Consider the following 17,014-nt stretch of genomic DNA (forward strand, 5'->3'; position numbering starts at 1 on the left):
CACGGCATCAACATTTACTCCAGTACAACAGTGCTTCCCTCTGCTCCCGCAGAAGCAATTGATAAGAATGCATTAAGGATATGGCCACCTTAAACGTTTCAGTCGAGAGCAAGATGGCGAGCACGTATGATCGCCATGCTAGAGCACCTGCCCCAACTCCCCCGACTTGGCTTACCTGTGCCAGAACCAGTGATTTTTGTCCAGGCATCTACGCTTGTAGCTGCACATCCACATACAGACGGATGTATTAGCAGTTTGCAGCACAGACGAAGCAGACGCCAGATGGAAAGGAAGTCTCCGGCAGCATCGCTAGCCTGAAGACTAAGTGAGTAAGGAGGAGCAACAGCTCTGCAGTGCTTTTCAGGCTGACCGTGAGGCTTGCCTGGTCAATCAGCAATGCCCTGGGAGTGTGGGTGGGCCACACTACTATAAGAACCAGACTTACCTGGAAGGGGACTACGAGAACCAGACTTACCTGGAAGGTGAGAGGAGCAGGACCCCGTTTTCTCCAGAGAAAAGACATTATTGAAATGCCTCCTAAAGTAAAGCAAGTTAGGGAGCTAGCTGCACAGGCGGCAGCGCACTCTCAGGGGGGTGACACAGAGGTTTCCCCCAGGCATTATTAACGAGTACAGGCAAACCCAGCAACTCCCTCACTACCAAAAAGCAGCTTGAAAGTTCAGGGGAGAGGAGAAATCTGACCGAGAGGCTGCAAGGTGGGGTGAGGAAAATGGTGGCGACTAAGTTAGGAGGAAGGGACCCTGCCCCCCCCCCGAGGGAGACTATATCGCCGCTCTAACCACACCACTTGATCTAGTCATCCCAAATATCCCTCAGGCAGCAATTACGGACTTCAAAATCAAAGAGGAGAGGTGGGTAGGGGCGTCATACACCCCAACAGCATCTTAGCAAATTAGACCCTGAGAAAATTAAACAAATGCTACCCAAAGATCAGCAGTCCACCTCAGTATCTGCGGATAAATACCAGGCGGGTATTTACTGAGTTCTCACTTCTCATCCTCGATTCCCAGAGAGTCTACCCAGGGGGCACTTAAGCATCTACCGGACTCTCAGATGAACCATCAACCTGCTTTAGCTAATGGCTTTACAGCAGGGAATGAAGGGCTGCCTGTCACAGATGCTATATCAGATGGGACAGATACATTTCTCACAGTGGACTCTCACTCAGGCGACACTAGCTCCAGCAACAGCAAAATAGAGTATTATGCGACAATGTCTGGCTCCAGTACACTGGAATCTCCCGAGACCACTCACAAACGTCAAAAGCACTGGAGGAGTTTGAAGGGATCGAATGGACATACTGATCCTCAAGACAGAGGGAGGCGCAATACAGGCACCGGGATGAAGTGGGACTATTCCCATATCAGGTTCACTACTCAGCCGGGAAACCACAAACATAGCCAGTAGGATTGGGGGTGAACAGCCACTGCTCTGGGCACTTTACTAGAGTCAATTAAGGAACATTGTGCAAAGACCTGTACGGATGAGAATAAAAGCTAGACAGGCAACTAAAAAATCTGGAAGGGGTGGTGCGGAAAGAAGGGAAGGCATGTGTTGAGATCAGTGAGCAACTAAAAAAAGATGGAGTTAAGAGCAACTGCTGTCGAGACCAATCTGTCTGCTGTGAGAGCAGACAAGTGCTCACGAAGCCAGCTAACTGAGGATATGTGGAAGCTGGACGATATGGAAAATTGCCTAAGAAGAAATAACCTCTGCTTTCTTGGTATTGAGGATAGTCTGGAAGGGGAGTGTAGGAAGGTACCTCCTGACTATGGTTGCCCCCAACTTTTTGCCCTGTGTTTTAGCTGGTTTTTGACATAGTCGACCTGGGGTCCTGCCAATCAGGACCCCAGGCCTACTGGTCTCTCTGTAAAATGGATTCCATGTACCCTAGGTACATTTCCAATTGGTACTGGGCCACCTTATCAGACCCTGTAACTCAGGGCATAGGTGTACCCAGGGCTGCCAGGGGCTGCAGCATGTATTATGCCACCCCTGGCTGGCCTCCTAAATTTGACACAACTGGCTGCATGACAGCTGGGGCAAAGTCGTGTAATCACCCTTTGCTGTAGGTGTAGTATACCTATACCTAACCCTAAAATGGACACACAGATTCCTATCAGTCACTCCTATGGCAGGCCTTGACAATCCTGAAGGCAGAGTGCTTGGAATCGTGTGAGATGGTGCTCTGGCATGAGCTGAGCCTGTCTGCAGCTTGCGGAATCAAGTCCTAATAGCTGTTCCATGATATCGCATACCATATACTCTTAAGTGCATTATAATCCTCGCGGTTAAATGCTAACTTTGGTATTGCTTTATCAAAACATGTCGAGTAAGGTGTCATACGAATTGGAATACTAAATCCTCGCCAATTCTGGCGACGGGGTTAGCATTCCACCCTTCTAGAGGGACACGACATGTATGTAACTGTGAACCCCGGTTAAAGTTAACTGAAGCCTCAGCTCCACAAAATGGATGCTGCCACCACAGACACGAGTCTGACCCCCTGCAGCTGGGAGTCCTTCCAGCGAGGGGAGCCTGGACAAAGGGTTTCCTGTCAGGGGCGGTGCTAGCACCGTCCCAGACATGGTTTTGTGTATCCTGGGTAGGCAGGGCTTTTCAGGAAGGTGACTGCTGAGTGGCACCCCGGTGCTCACTACGCATAGGCCGGTCTGAACCAGTTCCAGGGGCACACCAGCCCCTGGCCTGGGGAAGTCCGGCATGGCAGAGGGGTGTAACCACCCCCCTCCTAGTCCCACCCATAGGCAGGACCTAGTCACCGGGTCAGCCCCCTTTTTTAGTATAAAGATAGGAGCGGGCCCCCTGTTAAAATTAGATCATCTTTGGAATCCAGACACGACTTTCTTCGAAAGGACTTCACGATTTCTTCATCAAGATTCTCCCTTGTGGCTAAGGAGTAGTCACCCTGCATCCGCAGGCACCATCCTAAAGAACACTGCGGTCTGCTGCAAGTCCTTCACGAATCCGACGACCCAGCTCGACGAGACCCGGCTTCCCTGGCACCTCTGACCTCTACAGCAAAGCTGAGAACCGTGAGTGCGACGAGACCGAGGGACCGACGATCGCCAAGACTGCACGACATCTTTACTGCAAGCCCACCGTGTCCTCCACGGGTGAGTGCTTTGGGGTCCGAGAAGCCCCGACCCTGCGCAGCTCCAGCACCCAAGGTCAGCCTCCCTGCATCTCCACGATCTGCGTGGGGCCCTTCTGCTGTTTGCTGTGCACCGCGTTGTTTGGCTACTAGCCGGCTGGCTTGTGGCCTTCTGAACGACGCCCGACGACATCACTGCTGCTGGTCTGGTTGCTCCAGACTGGCCCTTGCTTCCTTCTTGAAGAGAGGCACCTCGGACCCTCCTGGTCCACTCCAGACGCCATTTTAGGTCCACCGCGTGGGCTTGAATTTGCCAAGGCTTTGTTGCCCAATCCTGGGTCCAGCGACGCCGACAGCTTCTATCTTCGTGGGACAGCTCGATCCTCCTTCCTGGTCGCCGACAACGCCTCCTGGTCCGTGAGATCTCCGAGCCCAGCGTCACCCACACGCCTTGTCGAGGTGGCTACCATCCGGTGCCCTCCTGGTGCCCACTGACTACTGGCTAGTAGTCTCGAACTTGGTCCCCTCTGCTTTCAGGTGTCATCTTCCATCGATCCAGGCTTGGATCCACCGAACTTTCTTCACTGGTCGCCTGCCAGCAACTTCTTTCTTCCAGGCTCCTGGTCCGTCAACGAGGATTCCCGACGTCTTTTGAGTCCTATGCAGCTGCAGCCCCTGGGCTAGGTAACTTCGGCATTTCGGTGCCCCAGCATAGCCTCACTATCCAAGGGTCAGAATCTACTTTCGTTTTCTTCCTACCAGGTCGGGTTCGCCCGAGAACACTAACTTTGCAATTCCTAGCTACCATAGACTTTGTCCCGCATCTCGCGTGAGAGTGCACACACTGCACCCGAGTCCCCTGGGTCTCCTAGAAGTAATCTAACGATTCTACAGTCAAGTCCTAGCGATTCCAAAGCCTATTAGTACTGTACTTACCTGCTAGTAATTTCGCATTCCACTTTTCAAGTATATGGTTTTCCGTGCCCCTCGGGCATTTGTATATACTGTGCTAACTTAAGTATTTTTGTAAGAGTTTTGGTTTGTGCTTAGTACCCTGTCCTCATAAAGAGTACAGGGCTGTTGTGATTCGTAATAAATATCTTGTTTATTTTCATAACACTTGTGTGGTGTCCTTTCACTTGGTGTTCAAGGGGTATATGTGGTATAACAGCTGGCTTAACACGCCCTCTCGAGTCTTTTAGCCTTAGACTGCTCGTATCCACGCTACTAGGATAGCTGGTCTATAAGGTTGACTTACAACCAATCATCAATAAGGGTTGCTGGACTGATACATAGTGTTCACTAGAATAGTGACCACTGCATATCAGGCCACCTTCTCACAGGGAGGACAGTCGTGCTTTTATTCTGGACCTTCTAAAAGGAAGCCTTTCCAGATATTATAGGCTGGAATTAGGAACATGAAGTTCAGAGGGCCCACCGGTTCCCATTCACTCGCTATCAAAAGACAGCCCTGCAGAGACAAAAAGCAACCAAGAGCTATCCTAATCTTTTTTGATTATTTAATGCTGCGGCAGCTTATATATGAGAAAGCCCATCCAGACGCTAAGGCAGTATAAGGAGAGTTCCTTCTTTGTCCACCCCGATTTCTGCCATATAACAGAACGTAGGTGTTGCATTCGGCAGGTAATCGAGCATTATCAGGAGGCTGGATTTGGACATCGCATCTTGACGTAACACTCATTGAGGTCCGCTTGAAATCAGGAACCACACTGCCCTCCCTAAGCCTTACCCGCAGGAGTCAACCAGATTGCGCTCCCGTCCCAGCAGGATCTGCTACGTGGCAACGGGGACCGGTTGGCCCTCATTTACCCCCTGGTCAGGTCTGAATTGTCACCGGCCTCGCGACACCGTACTGTCAATCTGCTGCACCACACAGCCCTGAAGAAGTCACGGGATAGGTCCCTTATGTAATGAAACACGTGTTGGCTGGTTGTTTTTCGTTGTTGCATTATTAAATACATCTGAATATTATACTAGTGTTGACCACAGATTGTCACAATACGAGACTCTTCAACCATTGTTGCATCCTAATTACGTGTGCCAAGGACCGTGTTCTCATTATTGGTGTGTGTTTTTGACTTGCACATTTACGGGGGTTACAGGGTATTTCCCCCGACCTGGCAGCACTGTGCATACACTGAGCATAGCAGGGTATTTTTCCCAGACCTGGCAGCACCATGCATATACTGAGCATAGCAAACACGACGCGAACTAGCCTGAGCGCCAATCTTCCTCTCTTTACTAAAAACCCTGTTTGCAAAATCTTTGCTACTCTACTGAATAAAGTAATGCTGCACCTAGTTTCAGCTTGGCAACATGGCTTTCTTTACGGGAGGGGGAACGGTGGATCACGTTAGGCGGGTAATTACATTGGATGCCATGGAGGTTCTTGCAAAACCTAGGCGGGTTGCCTTTCTTTACGCCAAGAAGGCCTTTGACAGGGTGTCATGGTGCTATCTTTGGAAGATCATGGAGGCTAATGGGCTCGGGACATCTTTTATTAAGGCAAAGCAGGCTATGTATATTAAGCCTACTGCCAGAGTGAGAGTATTGTGGGAAAAGTCTAAACCATTCTTAATTGAAAAAGAGGTACAAGGCAGGGGTGTCCCTCTTCTCTCCTCTGCTGTTTGCACTATACATAGACCCGCTCCTTCGACGACAGGAAACTTCCAAATATATTATCCCCGTCAGCCTGCAAGGCTGGATACAAAGATATTGCGATATGCCAATGGTGTGGCCAGAATTACTACGGAACCCGACAGAGCGTTACAGGCGGTCAAAAACAAAGCTGATAATTTTGGGATCCAATCTGGCTTCTCACTGAATAGGATTAAAACGCAGGTCCTGATAAACAGATTTACCCCCACCTCGGACAGCAGGATGGTCAACGAAGCAGTCCATCTTGGACTAACCATCACAGCAAAGGTCGAGGCAATAGTGGATCTAAATTTCTCCCCTATATTGGGGAAAATTAGGCAGGATCTCCGTTGCTGGGATAACTTGAGACTCAATAATGGGGAGGTATAAACTAGTAAAATTGATGATCCGGTCAAAGCTACCTTACATCTCCCGAACAATACCGCTTGGTATACATAATGACTGGTTTAAGTTAAATCGAGAGGGGGTCGCCAGGTTTGTCTATGGAAAAACAAGGAGGGTCAATGCATTCCTATGACTATCTAGGGATGCTGTGCTGCAGTACTATAGTCCTCTATTTGGTAACAAGGTATGGGCAGGGCACAATCCTAGCCATGTCCCATCGATATTTGAGATTTTGATAGGGGACGTGAGCTAACTATTTAAAAAAAAAAAGTTCAAGATTTTAATCCCAGCAATGCGGAATTGGGCAGGGATACAGAAACTGCTTGGCAGATTTAGTAGATATATCCCCTGCTTAGGAATGACCAGTTACATAGGGCACTGCAAGATGACTGCTTAGCAAGGTGGGAAAAGGCTGGGTTTGGTAGGGTTGGGAGATCTCTTTTCTGGAGACTATATTGCGTCTTTTGAGGAGGTTAGGGCAAGATTCAACATATTACCCCAAGACTTTTTTAAATGTTTTCAATTAAGGGATTTTTTACTCAAAAAAGCCGGAGGAGCGGCAGGTTTTGCACAGGTCCCCATAATGGAATTATTAATAAAGGACAAAAGCCCATCAATTTCACATACATCTGTCTGCTAGAGGAGGCCATGGGTAATCTGGATAAATGTAGCCTGAAGTGGCAGGACAGGCTAGGGCTTTCGGATTCCTTTTTTATCATTAGAAATAGGGGGTCCTATATTATGCTCTGCCAATCTACAGTCACAGCATTTTAAAACCCAGTTTGATTTATATACAACACCTACAAAAATCATGAAATGGAGTGGAATGGTCTTTAGAATCAGGGCAGAAGGAGCAACTTGGTTCACATATTTTCCACCTGGTCTAGTACAGAACTAACAGGCCGGGAAATAATTGGTTTTTACAGGATATACTGAAGGCGGATATCAGTCTATCACCTCAGATTATGTTATTTTGGATTTCCGAGCATGACAGGAGAACTGAGAAGGAGCTCATCTTTATAGCTATGTCAGTCCCCAGGTTATATGTTGCCTCAGCTTGGCTGGATCAGTCATCACCGACCTTCCAGCAGTGGAAAGGGCACTTCCTACATATTTATAAGTTAGAGACCGCATTGAATGAACGAAGAGGCAGGAAGGGAAAGATCAAGGGGAATAGTATTTGGGGGCCTTGCGGAGCGTGTCTCTCTCTCTCGCTCTGCAGAATGAGTGAGCAGTTAACTAATCTAAAAAAAGACTAGCTCATTGGGACTTTTAATCAGCCCTTTTAAAATTGATGCAACTATGTCTTATGATCTGTTTTTTGTGGCTGGGTTATTAGGCTGAATTCTACTCAATAAAATTGTTCATAATGTTGCACTGTATCTATGAGTTTTTAGCTGTCGCTTTGTTGGATCATGAATTATGGCTGTATATTTATTATTAATTGGCTAATATCTACTTTCTGTAATGTATTTATGCCCATGATCATTTATTTAACTGCTGTAACACCTGTCTATGTTCACATTGGGAAAATAAAAAATTAGAGAAAAAAACGGGGGGGGGGGTAAGGGATATGGCCACCTACTGTACCAGCTTCAAAGGGGCACCCGTTGTCACAGGTAGATTTAACTCACACCTATGCCTGCCCCTGCCATTCTCTAAGTAACCAGAGTGACACAATCACAGTGTGGTAAAATCCAGTCACAGAATAGCAGGTCTCAAATTCCTGGGGATGACCACTGAGCAGTGAAACACAAAAAAGGCACATTCTGGTACTAAGAGGGAAGGCGCAATCATTAATTTATGCATACAGGCAACTGCAAAAAACAGTGGGCGGCCCAAATTACACGCACTTAAAGTAATGGCCGCAAAAACTATCCCCACTTTATCATACGTATTAACTGCATGGCTAGGAGGGGAATCAACAATTTTAAACAATTTACAAAATTAAATATACAAGGAAGTCTCCAATCTGCCACACTCAGCTGCGCCAGCCCAAGTTAGTTTAGAATTTGGCTTATAGAACCAAGAAATTCGGTCAATGTCCACGTTCGCAAAATTGTGTCACTAGCTCTGCCCCAAGTGAGACAATGGACAACATCTGCTGGAAGGAAATAAACCATCAGGAAGTCCAGCCAAACACAACTCAATGGGGAAAATATCTTAGTGCGAGTTTGACCACACCAACTCTGCACGAAGTATGGGAAAAAAAAGAAGAAAAAAAAAAACGACCACGTACACTTGTGTAAAGTAGTAAATTGACTAGCAAAAAAGGCTTCCTTGCTAAAAGATAAAACAACCTTAACTAAACGACGACATGCTTGGACAGTAGTTAACTCCTATATCAACCAAAAACCGCAAGGATATCTAGCTTTGCACTACAGTCAACATCTAAAAAAAGCTTTTATAGCGTACCGAATGGGCATGCATCTATCAAAAGATTTAACGCCCTCTTGGAAAAAACAAACCGAAAGTTTCAACTGCAGATTATGCGGATACCAGAAGGAAACATTGACGCACTTGTTATGTACGCGTCCGGCCTTATTGACCCCAAGAAGAAGGCATCTACGGGGAATTTTTATCGCACTAAAGATCCGCACTTGCAGACAAGCGGTGATAAGCTGGCTAGGAGGTGTCTCATCCATTCTGTCATGCCGGGGAGTAACATTTATGACAATGGTAACAAAACTGCTACAGGAAACTGAACAGACAAAGGCACCTACCACCTAGTGCAAACAGTGGCCAGGGAAAGAAGAACGTGGTGGTAGAAACGCCATTTAGCGAAAATCTTGCCCTGGATACACACACTGTTTTAACGAAAGAAACTTGTCCAGAGAGGTCCTTTTTGGGTCAGAACATTTTGACTTTTTATCATTAAGAATACATGTCATTTTATTTTCATCTTAATCTCTTTTCTGTTTTTATCCATTCGAATATTGTAAAGATTTTTATTAATCAAACAATAAAATATTGATGATGATATAGTCACAGAACTAGTTTTGCAGAAGGATTTTTTTTATTTCTCTATACACATACCTCAGGGGTGTATCCATAGCGCTGATACCGGGAAGAAAGATTGTGACATCTTGGTTATGGGAAGATACGCACTGTGTGACTTTAGTGCCAAGCTCTAGGAAGTGATATACGAGGTGGCATGGTTGCACATGAGAATTTTACTCCTACTGATTAGGGAGTCTACATGCTCCTCTCCCCCCCCTCCCCCACTACCCTCCAACAAGCTAGGGACAGGCTTAAAAGTAGAAAACCCCTGCAACTCAGGACTGACCCTTCTCTTTCACCTGTGGAATAAACACCAAGGATTGGACCAGTTTTTATCTGAAGCCAGGCCAGAAGTGGTATACAGGGGCTTGTTGGCTAGCCTCCTTTTAATCTCCAGGAATACAATGCTTGAGGAAACCTCCAGCATAAAGAGCCCAGCTGACCAGTTTCAACGGTATTTGCCCTGGACCCTGCAGGTGGGTTCTGAGAGATTGAGTCTAAATCCTCAAGTGGTGCCCAAAAGAGCCTGGAGCCCTGGTTAGGGTGAGAATGTACTCTCCTCCTCCCCCCACCTCACCTCAAGAATGAAAAAGCGGCCATTTAGAAACTCTGATTTTTGTCCTAAAAAGAGGCCTTTGGCACGCCGGCGCCCGCATTTATGGCGTCAGAAGTAACAAACTAGCCCGCTACCCTTTAATTTCCCTCAAGATGGCTGCTCACTCCACCAGCAGTCTCCGGGGCCGCAATGTCTCCTCACCTCCCAGCGCCTGTCTCGGCTGAGTTACGGTGAGGGTTTCCCCAATCAGTCAGGGTAAAATTAGGTTGCAACAGTTTTAAAATAAAGTGCAGTGTGCGCAAAGAAGCAAGTGCGTTAAAAATTAAGCTCCCAGCTTTCTGCCTCAGGAGTCTCTAGTGCGCAATACGCCATATATCTATCAGGATTTTGTATCCCCACAAGTCTGCAGACAATCCCCAGTGGAATCTCAAGAGTTCTGCAACTCATTAGCAATCTATTTTCAAGAAAAGGATTTCCAACATCTACGCAAATGTTTAATCTACCACCGCTCAGAACCTTGAATCTCTCATTAGACTAGGAGACGCAGGAAAGGTTGCATGCAGTAGCCTAGACGGTTTTGAATTAACCACGCTTGAGGTTTCCAACCTATTGTCCATCGCCAAATCTGGCTCGCCTCAACATCTGTCCTCCAAAGACAATGGCTCTCCTAGCCACTAGCTGTGCCCCAGCAATTCGAAATATTTTTAATCACTCAATACAATCTGGTATTATCCCCACAACATGGAAGGCAGCGTTAGTATGGCCAATATTAAAAAAAACCTACAGCTCATCCTCGAGTACTCAGTAACTACCGTCCTATTTCCTTGCTACCCTTACTGGGCAAGCAATTGGAAAGTATAATAAATAGGCAGCTAAATCTATACCTGGAATCCAATAAAATTTTGGATCCTTCGCAATCAGGCTTTCGACCGGGTTTCAATACGGAGACCGCCAATCTGGCCGTGACTGACTCCCTTAGGCAGACATGGGAGTAGTACTGATACTATTAGATCTCTGCGGCGTTTGATACCATCTCACACTCAAAGCTCGCAGAGAGATTACACTCCTGTGGCATCCAAGGTACAGCCTTAAAATGGCTGCAGCATTTCATGTCAGACAGAATGCAAACCATTATGTTAGGGCCATACTAGAAAAAATGCGTTTGGATAGGGTCGTACCTCAGGGCTCTTGTCTAAGACAGACTTTATTCAACATATATATGGCCCCTCTGGCAAAAATTGTAGCGCAGCTAGGCTTTGAAATAATGCAAATGCTACTTACCAGTATGCATCTGTTCTTGGCATGTAGGGCTGCTGACATTCATATCTGTGCATAGATCGCCGCCTAGTGTTGGGTCCGGATGATTGCACATTGTTGTCCTGGAAGAGTCTTCAAAGTATCACGAGATAGGTGGCTCCTCCCCTGGACTACAGTGCGCATGGGCATCGCCTCCATCCCCAGATTGTTTTTAGCCATTGGCAGAGATGGAGTGAAGTATGTGAGTGATGCCCATGCTATGAGTGTGTGTGTGTATATATATATATATATATATATATATATATATATATATATATATATATATGAATACTGCAGCTGCTACAGGCGCCGGGGAGGAGGGTGGGCGATATGAATGTCAGCAGCCCTACATGCCAAGAACAGATGCATACTGGTAAGTAGCATTTGCAGTTCGAGGCATGTGGGCTGCTGAATTCATATCTGTGCATTGAATACATAGCAGTCCTCCTATTATTGGCGGCCGCCCGTGCCAGCTGCAGCAGTCTGAAAAAGTGTTTTGAGAACAGCCTGACCAACAGCTGCCTGCTGTTTGGAGTGCACGTCTACACAGTAATGTTTAGTGAAAGTATGTGTGGTAGACCATGTGGCTGCTCTACAAATATCTTCTAAGGGAATGTTACCTAGAAAAGCCATAGAGGCCCCCAACTTTCTGGTGGAGTGGGCTCTTGGTGGAATTGTGAGAGTATGTTTAGCCTTAGCGTAACAGATTTGAATGCATTTCACGATCCACCTAGCGATCCCAGCTTTGGAGATAGCGTTTCCCTTGTGGTGTGAGGCAAAAGCAACGAAAAGTTGCTTGGTCTTACGAAAATCTTTTGTCCTGTCAACGTAGTACATCAGGGCTCTTTTAACGTCAAGGGTGTGGAGCATCCGCTCCGCCAGCGTCTCTGGGTTTTGAAAAAACACTGGCAACTCAATTGTCTGGTTCAAGTGGAATTGAGATACAACCTTGGGTAAGAATTTAGGGTTAGTGCGGAGTACCACCCTGTTAGCGTGTACTTGGAAGAAAGGTTCCTGGATGGTGAGCGCCTGCAATTCGCTAACCCTCCGTAGCGATGTAATTGCTACTAAGAAAGCAACCTTCCAAGTCAGAAACTGAAGCTCACAAGAGTGCAGTGGATCAAAGGGAGGACCCATCAGCCTTGTAAGAACCACAATGAGGTTCCATTCCGGAGCTGGTGGTGTCCGTGGTGGAATGACTCTTTTGAGTCCTTCCAGAAAAGCCTTGATAGCAGGGATCTTAAAAAGCGATAGGTGTTGCCTATTCTGGAGGTATGCTGCCATTGCAGACAAGTGAATGCGGATGGAAGAGTACGCCAAATTGCATTGGTACAGGTGGAACAGGTAACAAATGATGTTCTGAATGGATGCATCCAGCGGGTCAATATCGTGGTTTACACAGTAAATGACAAACCTTTTCCATTTAGCCGCATAACAAGCTCTAGTAGTGGGCTTCCTTGCCTCCCGAATGATGTCCATGCAATCGGGGGGAAGGTTGAGGTAGCCAAACTCTAGGACTTCAGGAGCCAGATCGCCAGGTTGAGCTGTTGCGGATCTGGGTGCTGAATGTCGCCATGGCTCTGCGTCAGAAGGCTGGGCGTGAGATGAAGCCTTTGATGCGGTACCACGGAGAGTTCCAGAAACGTGGTGTACCATGGTTGGCGAGCCCACGTTGGAGCAACCAGGATGAGAGTCATCGAGTGCTGCCTGAGTTTGCGTGCCACCAGCGATATCAGAGGTGCTGGGGGAAAAGCGTACGCAAATCTGCCTGACCAGTTCATCCACATCGCATTGCCCTGCGATTGCGGGTGTGGGAACCTGGCGGCGAAGCTTTGGCATTTTGCGTTCTCCTTTGTGGCGAACAGGTCTATCTCTGGATGACCCCACCTTTGGAAGTACGGTTGGAGTACAGATGGATGCATCTCCCACTCGTGCATTTGGTGGCTGTGCCTGCTGAGCAGGTCCGCCATCTGGTTGTCCTTGCCCGGGAGATGCTCTGCCATGAGGAAGATATTCCTCTGAATGGCCCACTTCCACATGCTCTGAGCCAGATGAGACAGCTGCGGAGAGTGTGTGCCCCCCTGCTTCTGAATGTAGTACATGGCCGTCATGTTGTCCGTCCGGATCGACACGACCTTGTTGCACAGATGTACTTTGAAGGCCTTCAAGGCCATGAAGATTGCCATCAGTTCCAAAACGTTGATGTGCATCTTCCTTTGCTGTAGTGTCCATAGTCCCTGCACTGTGTAGTGGAGTACATGCGCTCCCCATCCCTGGAGAGAAGCGTCAGTTGTCAGGATAATCTGTGGCACAGGCTCCTGGAACGGTCGGCCCTTGCAAAGGTTTTGTGGATTCCACCAATGCAGAGAGTTGTATGCCCGATCGCTCACCAACACTAGGTCTGTCAGTTGCCCATGAGCCTGAGTCCACTGACGTGCTAGGCACTCCTGAAGCGGACGCATATGTAGTCTCGCGTGCGGGACGATGGAGATGCAGGAGGCCATCATGCCTATCAACTGCATGATCACCTTCGCTGGAAGCGAGTGCTGAGGTCTGAATCGTTGGATCAGCGCCTGGATACTGGCGATTCTCACTGAATTCGGCTGCGCAGTGGCTGCCAGAGTGTCTATCGTCACGCCCAGATACTGCCGTATATGGGCGGGCTGGAGATGGGATTTTGGATAGTTCAGCGAGAATCCCAGATCGTGCAGGAGGTGAATTGTGCGGGACACGTGGTCCGCGCACTGCTGTTCTGTCTTTGCCTGAATGAGCCAGTCGTCCAGATAGGGATAGACGTGGACGTTCTGGCGTCGTAGATGCGCTGCCACAGTCGCCAGGCACTTTGTAAAGACCCTTGGCGCTGTGGTGACCCCGAAAGGCAGAACCCTGAACTGGTAGTGCTGGTCTTGAATCGTGAATCTGAGGTACTTCCTGTGGGAAGGATGCAGGGGGATATGAAAATACGCATCCTTCAGATCTAGCGTAGCCAGGAAGTCCCCCTGTCGAAGCAGGGGGAGGACCTGCTGCAACGTGAGCATATGGAAGTGCTCCGATAGAATGTACCAGTTGAGGGGCCTGAGGTCCAGGATGGGCCTTAGGGATCCGTCCTTTTTGGGGATTAGAAAGTACAGAGAGTAAACTCCTGTTCCCCTTTCTTGCAGTGGGACGAGCTCTATTGCCCCTTTTTGCAGCATGACTTGAACCTCCTGCTGCAACAAGTGAAAGTGCTCGCCGGACATAGGACGGCTTCTTGGAGGTATGTTTGGTGGAGTGGAAGTAAGTTCCAGACAGTAACCGTACTGGATAAGAGACTTGACCCACTTGTCCGTGGTGATGGATTTCCACGCGGGCAGGAACTGCTGGAGTCTCCCCCCGACCGGTGTTGTGTGGTCGGGGGGCAGTGACAAGGCGTCACTGTTTGTTGGCGGTGGAGGACCTGGAGCTGTTGTTTCCACGTCCCCTGCCTTTGATGTTGTTGCCCCTGTAACCACCTCTACTCTTGTTGGTGTATGAGGTCTGGGTGTTGGTCTTGTAATACTGTGTGGACTGTGATGCCTGACCCCTTGAGGTGCCTCAGTTATTGGAGCGGCGAAAGGAACCACCCCGAAACTGCTGAGACTGGAGGGCCCCCATAGACTTGGCAGTGTCCGTGTCTTTCTTCATTTTTTCAAGTGTTGCATCCACCTCGGGGCGAAACAGGTGGTCAGGATTAACTGTTTGGTTCAGGATGGTCGTCTGTATATCTGGTTTGAATCCTGATATTCAAAGCCATGCATGTCTACTCAGCAACACGCTAGTGTTGATTGCCCTGGAGGCGGTATCAGCCACGTCCAGCGCACATTTGATGGAAGCGTTGGTGATCAGCTTCCCCTCCTGAATCAACATTTCCCCTGCCTCCTTGTACTGATCAGGCAAGTGCTGCAGAAGTGTTTCTAGGGTGTCATAATGCGCCCTATCGTAGCGTGCAAGTAGGGCCTGCGTGTTTGAAATGCGCCAAATATTAGCTGCCTGCGCAGCAATTCTTTTCCCTGAGGCTTCAAATATTTTCGACTCTGTCTGGGGAGGAGCGTCACCCGTGGTCTGCGAGTTCGCCCGCTTACGTGCGTTGGATACAACCAAAGAATCCAGTGGCAAGTGCCCCTTGATGTAAGTTGGATCCGAGGGCGCTGCCTTGTATTTTTTATCAATACGAGGATTGATGACTCGCGCCCGAGTGGGCTCCTTGAAAACCTCTGGCGCATGTTTCAGCACTCCCTTTAGCATAGGCAGTGTCTTGACTGACTTCTCAGCCACTGAGAAAGTGTCAAACAGAAAATCGACATCCACAGGATCTGAATGTAGGTCAACAACATGATTAGCTGCAGCCCTCTTAATCAGAGCGTTGAAGGCTGCAGAGTCCTCTGTTGGAGAAGTCTTTGCTGCAAAAAGCTGCGGTTCCTGACCCGACTGAGGGTCCTCAGGGTCGCCTCCGGCAGACCAAGGTTCATGTACCTCCTCTGGATCAGAGTATGCTGGATAATTGTACTCGTCCTCTTCATCTCCGTCACCTTCCCCAGCGTTTGAATGCGTTGGTGAAAGTTCTAAATTATGTGGAGATGCAGGCTCTATAGGGGCAGAAGTACCCACAGAGTCCTTGTTTTTGAGTGGAATACGATAATGCTCCAACACCGGCTCCGTGGTGATCTTCCGTTTGAGGAGGGAGAGCTTCCCGGTGTTGGCGTCGATGACAACCTCCCGACGTTCCTCATCTGCGAGCGGCTGGAGCCGAGGCTTCGTCACCACCAAGGACGCCTTGGGCGTTGACACCACCTTCAGAGGCACCCCGGCCCCATGCTTCGGAGCGAAAGCCTTCGGCTTCGTCTTCGGCGGCAGCGTGTAGCAGATAGGCGTCTGCGCCTTTGCCGGCTTCGGTGTAGGATTCGGCACCACATCCTTCGGTTCGGGAGCCTCAGCGTCCTTCCGAATCCTCTGCAGGGACTCGACGACCTTTTTGGCTAAGGCCGGAGAGGGCTGGACCTGCTCAAGCGATTTCCCCGAGTCCGAAGTCGGGTCGGCGAAAGGCACAGTTTTCGGAGCAGACACATCACCATCCTTGGCGGCCGGAGTCGGCGCAGCCAGAGCTTCGGCGTCGCCCTGACGCTTCTTCGGAGCCTTCTTCGGGTCATCGACCTCGACCACCTTCGGCGCCGACGCGGCCGCGTCGGTCGTCTTCGCCTTCGGCTCCGACACCGGGGTCTTCGGGTCGGCCATCTTGGCGTGGCTCTTGCTGTCGGCCATTTTGACTTTCTTTGACTCGAGGCCTCTGGAGCCTTCTGTCCCACCAGAGCGACTTTCACTTTCGGTTTCGAAACCGTTGGTGTGGACCCCGATGGCTTCACTTTCGTTTTCTTCAACAGGAGTGGCACATCAGAAATGTCCGTGGCCGGGCCCGTATGCGAGGCCGTGGGACAATTAACAAGGTCTTGGGTAAGGCCCGAAGGCGATCCCTCGACCTGGGCCGTATAATGGGGGTTGACCCCTGAGTCAGTCTGAGGATGCTCCTCCTCTGAGCTATCCTCCACGGTGGCAATGGCCCCATCGTCGTCCCCTACCTCACCGACGACTTCATCAAACTCCTCGTCTCCCACGTCGTAGTTTTCTTCTTCCGACGCCGGGCTAGAGTCCGAAACTTGAAAGACATTGTCGTCTCCAACGCCTTCTTCGAAGATGTTGTCTGGCGGGGGCGCTGATAACTGGGCCTGGAGTCTAGCGGCCCGACGAAGCTTGAAAATCATCTTACACCGGAACTTTGAACAGGCCATACACCTGGTCTCGTCATGGTCCGGCGACAGACATTTGTTGCAAACTGGGTGCATGTCGAGGTGTGAATACTTGGAGGTGCACACCGGACACCTCTTGAACGGGGTTCGTTCCATGTCTGGAGCGTCGTGTAGGCCCGTCCGCGCCGACAGCACGCGGAAGGGCAG

The 17,014-nt window shown here is 49.1% G+C and overlaps 1 protein-coding gene across 3 annotated transcripts in view; it reads right to left on the bottom strand.

Moving 5' to 3' along the window:
• Nucleotides 1-17,014, bottom strand: part of EIF4H (eukaryotic translation initiation factor 4H) — a 221,967-nt gene that overhangs the window by 72,804 nt on the left and 132,149 nt on the right. The gene's annotated exons all lie outside the window — the stretch shown is intronic.

The sequence above is a fragment of the Lissotriton vulgaris genome, chromosome 2_1, assembly GCF_964263255.1.
Source record: "Lissotriton vulgaris chromosome 2_1, aLisVul1.2, whole genome shotgun sequence".
NCBI lineage: Eukaryota > Metazoa > Chordata > Amphibia > Caudata > Salamandridae > Lissotriton > Lissotriton vulgaris.